We start from the raw sequence: 10,139 nt of genomic DNA, 5'->3' as shown, positions 1-10,139 counted from the left end.
TGGGAGATTTGGGGGGGGGGGGGGGGGGGTTATTGATTTAGTAAACAGATTGAATGATAATTAAATAATAATTCGATTGAGAATGATAAACAGATCGTTCACAACTTTTAAAAGGAAATGATGGTTTACTTTTTGTCTAAAATATACATATACTGCATATTTTGCATTTCAGATGACACATTCCTTTAGCGCTGCAAATAATGACCTTTGATCGTACACTTTGATAAACTTCCTCAGCAACGATTGACATAACAGCAAAGACCTAAAAACGGAATCATCAAAAACACAACAACCTGAATACCAGTAAAGGATGTCATATGCATCAAATAGTAACCAGGATGGAGCAAACAAAATATTCCTACGTTCCCAAAAGTACAAAAGCCATCAGCTGTCAGTGATTAGGGATAAATAATGTACAAAGTCATATCCTTTGAAATGGTACTGGTGCAGTGGCAGCTTTTGTACTTTTTTATCTCTCTCTCTGAGGGTGTCCAAATAACTCCTCCAGAAAGTGCTTGTGTCGCCATTAATGGACTTAATGTTTCATGTATATACAGTACATGTACATGCAAAATGTATGGAGATACATGTTGTTAATATTGTAGTTGCATTTGCAGTACCTGCATGTAATGACAGATGTAATTACATTGTAAACTTACTCTTACAATTGTGTCATTTTATCTGAAAAGTGTGCCATTGTGTCACCCATGCTCATTTCGCTTTAAAACCATAAGACTTTAGTGCATCTTCAATAAAGAAATGAAGAGATTTTGAATGAAACCCAACAGATTTCTGTCCCTCAATTGAAAGTTCTTACAAAAACTTCAAAGTAAAAATAATCATCTCTTTAATCTCTTCTGAAGAGGCACAATCACTTTATATGTTTACATATTTTAATTAAGTACAGTTAAGCTTCCATTTTTACCATATTTAATGTATGTATATTGTGTGTATGTATAATGATCAGTGTTTATACATGAATAAAAGCCTAAATTAAATCTGCTCAGCAAATTTGTCTCTTTGGAAGACTTGGATTAAACCACTTGATTCAAATGGATTGTATTTACTATGTCTTTTTATATGCACGGAAGTTTTGGTTTCGTGAACATTCAATGTATGAACAAAAAATATGAGAGGATATTTTAAAATGGAAATATCTTATTTATATGTTATCTTAATATTAATAGTCATATGCTTTTGGAATAGTATTAGGGTAAGTAAATGTTGACAGGTTTTTCATATTTGGGTGAATTATAAGATTATTAAACAATCGGATAATTAAAGTTTATATGGGAATATGAACTTGAATATTCTATGCACAAAAACAATCTAGCCAACACAAATATAAATTCTAAACCATATGTTTATGACATCTGGTTTACCAAACCAATAATAATTAAAGTAAAAAATTAAAATAAAACAAATGATGTAGATGATAACACAAAAACAAGTGTTTTAGCACTTGGCAAGTAAAATAATGTGAAAGTGAAATAACCTTTATAAGATTGATATGACCTCATATTTTGTGCTTAATTAAATATAGTAACTAAATAAAATAAAATAAAAAATCTAAACTTTATTCTTAAAACAATAGATTTTTTTATTAACTTTATTCTTAAAACAATAGTTTTTTTTTTTTTTTTGCACGTTTGTCTGTCCAGTTTTGTGACATTCAACCACACTAAGATATGACATGTCACAAAGACTTCCTTCTTCCTAGAAAGGTCTGGTGGTCAAACTGGATCTTCACCCAACATGGTGAGCACCGGCAGACAAAACAGCTTCTTAACTCCCTCTTCAAACACTACTGTACATTTTACGTTTACGGCTGACAAATGCTGTGTTTAAACCAAAAGTATAATCTCATGAATTTGTCAATTTAACAGCTGCCTCTTTTGTCAATGAAAAACACATTTTAGAAGATCATCTACATTCATCACAGGTCAATGAATACAGACCCACCTCTATAATTCAAATGCAGTCCCTCCTGTCTTCAAAGGTTTTGGACATCAATGTCTTTTCTTAATCTAGACAACAAGTTTCGATTATGAATAATCACTACAGACTTTCAATGTGTCACCTGATTCTAGAGAAAACTCTGTGATATCTGACACTCCTTGCGCTTGTGTAGGAGTTTGTCCCATGTGACTTTACAAGGGGTGGAGTCTGGAGAAAGGTCCACCAGCAATGGTGGAGCTGTTATCATGTGACAATACGCACCAGTGCACCCAGGCATTGTATGTCACCTGGCAGGTGTGTTTTGAATGGGTGTGTGTGTGCACTTGTGTTATTCCTGGAGTATCTACTTTCTTGCTGTTCTTTGCAAATGAGTTAACTGAACAAGTCAAGTCAAAGAGTAACATAAGAGATGACTGAGACTTTCTATATGCAAAGTATAAACTTTCTAACTGAGGGCTGAAATGCACTGTGGCATTTTGCCTTTTGTTGCTTTCAATTCAATATATTAAGCTTACCAAGAAAAAAAGACCAATACACAAATCCATGTTTCAGTACACTATCCATTGCATTTTCCATTCCTTTTCTTGTAAAAGCAGGACCTCAAAAACCTTTACTTAGAGTATGTTAAAAACACATCTCCCCATTATAAATGGTGTTTGATAAGACAAGCATCACAATTAATATTACTCCTTTGCTGCAGGTTTTGTTTCAAATCCCTAATTCGAATCATTAAACTACTGTAGAACTTGTACCATTTGTGTTATGGACATGAATAACACCTTAATACATTGACTGTTTGGTTTTTCACCTGCCAGACAATAAAACAGGCAAAATGTTATATTTATATTTAAGAGGGGATTCAAGCCATACGCACTGCTCAAAATGTCATGGGCCACACACACACACACACACACACACACACACTGCAGCTAAATATGACTATCACTACTCTACTGAGTGCTTAATTCTGTTCTGTTCTGAGACACTAGAAAATTACACAGAGGTACATGACTTAACTCAGTGGTTTTCACTTCCAGTCCTGGGGTACCAATGCTCTGCACATTTTGTATGTCTCTCTTATCTGACACCCTCGGTTCAGTTCATGGATCTCCCTCCTAATGAGCTGACGATCAGAATCAGGTGCGTTACATAAGAAAGACATAAAAACAGAACCTCAGTACTGTGCATGTGTCTCAGGCCATCTGTCAGGGATGGACACTGATGAAAATGTAATTCCCTGCTGGTTAATTTGTGCGCGAGGAGGTTTGAGGAACAATCTGATGTAAAGTAACAAAATTCGGTCCTACTTTATATTAGGTGTCTTTAAATACTATGTTCTTAATAACTTAAAATAATGAATTGATAGATACAATATAGCTGTTGTGTCTATGCTGAATTGCTAAACACTTCATTCTGCTATTAAAGTGGGATATGTGTAAATTTAGGGACAGGTCTGGTGGTCTGGTTAGGTTTAAAGGATAGAGGTAGAATCAACAGTGTAATTATAGATGTAACTGTCACACCTTGCACCGTTTTGGACTCTGTTTTCACCGTTGTATTTTTTGTCATGGTTATTGATTTGATTGCATCATTATGTTCAGCTGTATAAGGTTAATTATCCTCATTTGGTCTGTGTATTTAAGTTCCAGTCTTTTTAGCTTTGGTCAGGTATTGTTAATGTTTGCGTCTACCTGTGGTACTAACCTTCCTTTATGTTGGATTTATCGTGGTGTGGATTAATTAAAGACTGTTAAACCTTCTTCATCATCTTCTTGCGTGTTCATCGACAATGGTAAACCGTGACAGAATACCTGACCACTACAAAAACAACATGGATATCGCGGACGAGTACACCAGTCCCACTCCCGACCCAGAGCCCAGCCAAGCATCACACCGCTGCACGGAGCATCAGCCTGAGCCCACCGCTGACAGAGAGCCAGCACCCGCCGCGACTGACGAGCCATTGCCAAGAGGAGCGAGAGAGCTGAGGATCGCCCAGAGCCTCATTTGTTGTCTGAGCAGGTGTGAGAGCCAGCAACATTGCACGTGACGGTGGATGAGACAGTGGAGCGCGAGGGCGCAGAGGAAAGCACCACCCACTGCACCACCGCTGAGGGTGAGCTAAGGCAGGACTCAGGAGATTTAATAGACGTTTATTCTGAAGTACTTCTTCTGTCATCATCTGAACTCCCTGTCTGTCCTGAAACGACCATGGAGGTCTGTTTTTAACTGTTTGTCTCCTCGGACCTGTCTGTTTGTCCCATGACGACTATGGAGGTCGATTTTGAACTGTCTGTCTGCCTTGGATTATTGTCTGTCTGTCCTGTCACGACCATGGAGGTCATTCCCCTGTCCGTGGCATTCCCTTTCATGGGTGTTGCCATTTGGTGTGTGTGGGCAGCATACAGCAGAGCTGAGGATCGCCCCGGAGCCAGAGCCTCATTCAATGTCTGACCAGGTGCGTGAGCCGGCAACGAAACCTACCACGGAGGATTACACAGTGGAGTGTGAGGGCACGGAGAAAAGCCCCGCCCACTGTTCCACCGCTGAGGGTGAGCTGAGGCAGGACTCTGAGGACTTTTCTTCTGAGATACCCAGTCTTCCGTCAGCGTTAGAACTGTTTGCCTGTCGTGTTATAGCCAAGGAGGACGTTTATGAACTGTCTGTCTGCCCTGAACTCCCTGTCTGTCCTGTCATGACCACGGAGGTCGTTCCCCTATCCGCTATCCGCTGCGCTCCCTGTAATGGGAGTTGCTATTTGGTGTGTATGGGCAGCATACACCATCCATGAAACCCTCGACTGTCATGAACTCCCACCCAGCCTCCCTCTCCCACCTCCTCTCCTCTGTTCTCTGCCATCCTCTGTCCCGCTGTCACTTCATCCTGCCAGCCCCTCAGCTCATCCTCAGCCTTTCGTCTGTGGATCAGAGTCATTGCGGGCCTGTCAGTCTCCTGCTCCATCAAGGTCAGAGGATCCCCGGTCTCCGCATCCGCCCGTCGACCCAGAGGCTCCACCATGGCTCCTAGCTCCCTCATCTCCACCATGGCCCATCAGTCCCCCAGCTCTGCTGGACTCCCTCGTCCTCCGCCTTGGTCAGTCACTGACCATCCGCCGCCTCGGGACTCCACTCCTCCGGCTTCGCCTCGTCCCTCCGTACCTCTGGCTCCGTCAGGCTCCTCCTTCCCTCCAGCTCCACCTTGTTGGACCACTGCGGGCTTCCGGATCCCCGCCTGCGCCTCGGTCACTGGAGCCATCTGCTCTGCCTTGGCCCTCTGGATCCGCGGCATCACCCAGGCTCAGTGGCTCTCCATCTCCACCTTGGGCTCCTCTCCCACCTGCTCCGCTGCTGTCATTCGGCCCCCTGGAGTCATCAGCTCTTCCTCCACCATGGCTCCTCCATCCATCTGCTCCACCGTGGGCCATCTCCCTGGCTGGGCTCTGGAGCGTCTCCCATCTCCTCCTGCTCCTGTCTCCTCCCTGACTCCTCCCCCGCCTGTTCCTCCCAGGCTCCTCCCTCCATCATCACCCTGAACTCTAGTCATCCTCCCGGTCATCCGGCCACATCCAGAACCTCCTCCTGCCTGTCTGTGCCAGCCCTTCACCATCCCTTTTCGCCATCCCTCCGCTGTCTCCTGACCCTTCTCTGTGGCGTGAGGTTGCGCCTTCCAAAGGGTAAAAAAAAAATCCTGAACTCCGCAAATAGGTCTTTTGTGTTATGAGAGAACTGGTGAACTAAACTAGTGTTACAATATTCAATGCATCTCTACTGTAAATGAATCCAGGGGGTTATGTGGTGCTTATCGGGCCAGTTAATGATAACAATTACTGAACAATCCTGGTCTGTTTCTTTCGGTTCTTGTCCTTCTCTGTTAACTAAAATTGTTTAAATTCAGAGCAAGATTCATTCATAATTATTTTTACAGGTGATATATCCTAAAAAAAAAAAGGAGAATGTTGTAACTTAATTTGCTTGGTGAAAACCAAACTAAACTGGCTCACTGTAAAAAGGCTGTAAGGTCAGGGAAAATATATGCCCTTCTTATCATTTTTAATTGTTAGTCTGATTGTTAACTTGTATTATCATTTTAAATATTTCTATTTCAATCAAAGCAATATATAATATAAATAGTCCATATATATTTGGACACTGACAAAATGTTCATAATTTTGGCTCTGTATGCCATCAGAACAGAATTAAAATGAAACAATCAAGATTAAATTGAAGTGCAGACTTTAATATTTAATTCAAGGGGTTGAACAAAATATAACATAAAATGCTTGGGAATCACAGCCACTTTTATACACAGTGCCCCATTTTCAGGGGCTCAAATGTAATTGGACAAATAAATATAATCATAAATAAAATGTTATTTTTTTAAATATTTTGTTGAGAATCCTTTGCAGGCAATGACTGCCTTAAGTCTGGAATTCATGGACATCACCAGAGACTGGGTTTCCTCCTTTGTGATGTTTTGCCAGGCCTTTACTGCAGCTGACTTCAGTTGTTGTTTGTTTGTGGGTCTTTCTGCCTTTAGTTTTGTCTTCAGCAAGTGAAATGCATGCTCAGTCGGGTTGAAATCAGAAGATTGACTTGGCCATTGCAGAATACCCTGCTGAAAAATCCAGCATTGCTGGTCACCAGCAAAAGGTATGTTTTGCATGCTGGGACCAGCATGGGATGCTGGTTGCTGGTTTGCTGGTCCCCAGCATGGGATGCTGGTTGCTGGTTTGCTAGATCCCAGCACGATAATCAGATGTGCTGGTGGACCAGCATAAGGTATGTTTTGCATGCTGGGATCAGAATGCTGGTGTGCTGGTGGACCAGCATTTGTTGTATTTTGGGTGCTGGTTACTTAGTTTTTATCATGTATATATGTAAGCTTTATGTGTGCATATACTGTATAAGTGAGTAAAAGTCACATACATATAATAGGATAAACATTTAATAGTTGTCAGTTAAAATTAATTATTTGTTGTTGTGATGATAATAAAGATGAAATCTATATGGTTTTGGTTTTAGTCTTATAAGTTTGGTCCTCTCTCCCACCCCTAAAAAGTTTCACCAAGAAGCTGATTAAAAGTAATGCCAAAATACTTTTATTTTTAATATAACTGCAACTGGTGCAACTATTTTTACTATAACTTAAAGGCATAGTTCACCCAAAACTGAAAATTCTGTCATTCCCTCATGACTCACCCTCATGTCGTTCCAAACCAGTAAGACCTTTGTTTATCTTCGGAACACAAATTAAGATATTTTTTATGAATTCCGAGAGCTCTCTGACCCTCCCATAGACAGCAAGGTTCCTAACACGATCAAGGCTCAGAAACGTAGGACATAGGTAAAATAATCAATGTGATGTCAGTGGTTCAAACATAATTTTACGAAGCTCCGAGAATACTTTCTGTGCTCAAAGAAAACAAAAATAACACGTTTATTCAACAATTCTTCTCGTCCGCATCACCCTGGCGCCATTTTGGAGAGTATAAACTGAACGTAAACAACGTATGCTGTTCTGTGTAAGCCGCACCACGCGGATACATTGTTTTCATTCAGATCAAAGCGTAAACAATGTATCCGCGTGGTACGGCTGACACAGAACAGGATACTTTGCTTACATTCAGATCAAAGCACTCACATACGTCGTGATACTCTCCAAAATGGTGCCAGGGTGATGCAGAGGAGAAGAATTGTTCAATAAAATCATTATTTTTGTTTTCTTTGCGCACAAAAAGTATTCTCGTAGCTTCGTAAAATTACGGTTGAACCACTGATGTCACATGGATTATTTTAGTGATCTCCTTGCTACGTTTCTGAACCTTGATCGTGTTAGGACCCTTGCTGTCTATTGGAGGGTCAGAGAGCTCTCGGGAATTCATCAAAAAATATCTTAATTTGTGTTCCAAAGATGAACGAAGGTCTTACGGGTTTGGAACGACACAAGGGTGAGTAATTAATGACATAATTTTTTTTTTTTGGGTGAACTATCCCTTTAACTACTATAACTTTTACTATAACTTAACTACTAAAACTATGGAAAACAGATGACTTTATGTTGAATAATGGAGGGGGGAAAAACTACTTCTGGCTATGCAGTTAAAAATGTCAACAAGTAATTAGCTTTGTTACTATAGCTATGTGTGACAGCAGTTCAGTTCACTTTGGTAAAGTTGTTCCATCATTGTGCTCATCTGTTTCATTTTGTGAGTGAAGATTCTTACCTCCTCCTGAGCTATTTATGTTCTGTGGGGAACAGTTCAGGAACTTGTTCTATGGGATCCATAGTGCATGTTTCAAAGAACCTGAAAAAGGTATTCACAGTCTTCACAACTGTGAATCCTGAGAAATGTGTGTTTGTGGGCTTCAGGGTTTATTAGGTTACAAGTTTATTAGTACTTATAGTAGAACACATTCTATTATCCATCCATTGATCATTGGTTGAAAGATCTGGCACATTATTGCACTGGAAAAAAATAACCTGCAGTATAAAGGGTAAACGAAAGGACTACCATAAAATTTGGCATCTGTTTATACAATTTCTGGAAAATAACTAAATATTGGCAGAGGCAATGTTAAATACCTCTCAGGGGAAGGGGAGTTAAAATATATATAAAAAGTATTTTCTCTGTTTATTTTCATGTCATCTTCCATGTCTTTTTTTTTTCTCTAAAAAGATGTCTAAAAAAAGAACACATTCTATTCTGAGTGATCTCTGCGAAGTACATATACAAACATTCATTCCTTTTCTGTTTACTAGGAATACTCCCAACATGTGCGTACATGGTCTACATGATGGCCTGCGTGCTATTTAGTTGTCAGTTCATGAAGTGCTGAAATTAAATGGTTGATCATTCTAATTTCATTATAGCCTAAAAAATGTATATGTAATTTACTTGTCCAGGGTTAAATAAATAAATAAAACAAATTTCATTCAGCTACATAAAGTTTAATTTATTTCTAACCTTATTTGAGAATTTACACTTGTGCTTTTAGCAGACACTTTTATTCAAAGCAATTTGCATTGCATTAATGCATTCAAGGCTGTAAACATTGAATCAATTCCTTGAAATACCTTGATTTGCTGCAAAATTCCTACCTCAATTGGCTGTTGAATACTTAGTCAATACTTCTTCATCATCTTTGATTAAATTGTGACTGCCATTGCTTATTGTTTTTGTCAACTGCCTTTGCCAGTGATCTGCATTCCTCCTCATTCACCTGACTCTGTCTACAATAAACCAGTGCTTTTCAATTCTTGTCATGGGGCCCACAGCACTGAACATCTTGTATGTCATCCATATTTAACACTTGTTTAACATTAGCAGAGCACTCCATGAACTTAACTAAGTGTGTCAGAGACAGACATACACTGTAAAAAAAAAAAATCCGTAAAATTTACGGTAAAAAAACAGCAGATGTGGTTGCCGGAATTTTACCATAAAAAATACGGTAGCAACATTTTAGGTTTTACAGTTTTAACTTAAATTTACAGTTAAATACCGTAATTTCATTAACTGAAATAATGTTAATATACCAACCTATTGAAGTACTGAAATCTGTTTTGTACCTTTGTAATGCACTGATAACCACCAAATGCAGGTGGTGATGAGAAAGTCACATGATGAACCAAAACCCATCACAATCAGCTTTTAAATAATAAAATATATAGAAGGTGAACAGTGTCATTCACACAAACACTAAACACCATCATGGTAACACACTGATAAGAAAAAACTAAGAAACATAGTGATTTCAACTAAAAAACATCAAATTTGAAATGTAACACAGGGAATTCTGGGAATGTCAATTTACGGTTATTCACTGTAAATTATACCAAAAATGGTATACTACCGTAAAATTACATGTAATGTCCAATACAGTTTTTCACCATATATAGTAGGGGAATTTACCGTTAGCCATTTAACAGGTTTTTAATTTAGCATTTTTACAGTCTTTTACCGTTAAGTTCATGGTCATTTTTTACAGTGTACAAAATGTGCAGTGATGTGGGTCTCCAGGACCAGGAATGAAAACAACTGTATCTCCTGTATTTCCTGCCTGTATGTGTATATATGCTTTCTATACAGCCATCATTTGGGCATATAAGGCCCCATATAGCACTGTTAAAAACAGTATTTACTCCACAACACAAATAGAGACACATGAACACACAAGGAC

General features: G+C 39.3%; 1 protein-coding gene across 1 annotated transcript in view; it reads right to left on the bottom strand.

Moving 5' to 3' along the window:
- The window catches only part of LOC107707364 (LIM domain and actin-binding protein 1-like), a 38,237-nt gene extending 36,161 nt beyond the window's left edge, over positions 1-2,076 (bottom strand). The window contains exon 1 of the mRNA XM_016511352.1: positions 1,963-2,076. The gene's annotated coding sequence lies outside the window, so the exon portion shown is untranslated. The remainder of the gene's footprint in view (positions 1-1,962) is intronic.
- Positions 2,077-10,139: the final 8,063 nt, after the last annotated feature.

Source organism: Sinocyclocheilus rhinocerous, unplaced genomic scaffold, assembly GCF_001515625.1.
Source record: "Sinocyclocheilus rhinocerous isolate Xijiao unplaced genomic scaffold, SAMN03320098_v1.1 scaffold2310, whole genome shotgun sequence".
In the NCBI taxonomy this organism is placed as follows: Eukaryota; Metazoa; Chordata; class Actinopteri; order Cypriniformes; family Cyprinidae; genus Sinocyclocheilus; species Sinocyclocheilus rhinocerous.
Note: the sequence above shows the minus strand (reverse complement) of the source record. Positions and strands in the feature narration are given on the sequence as shown.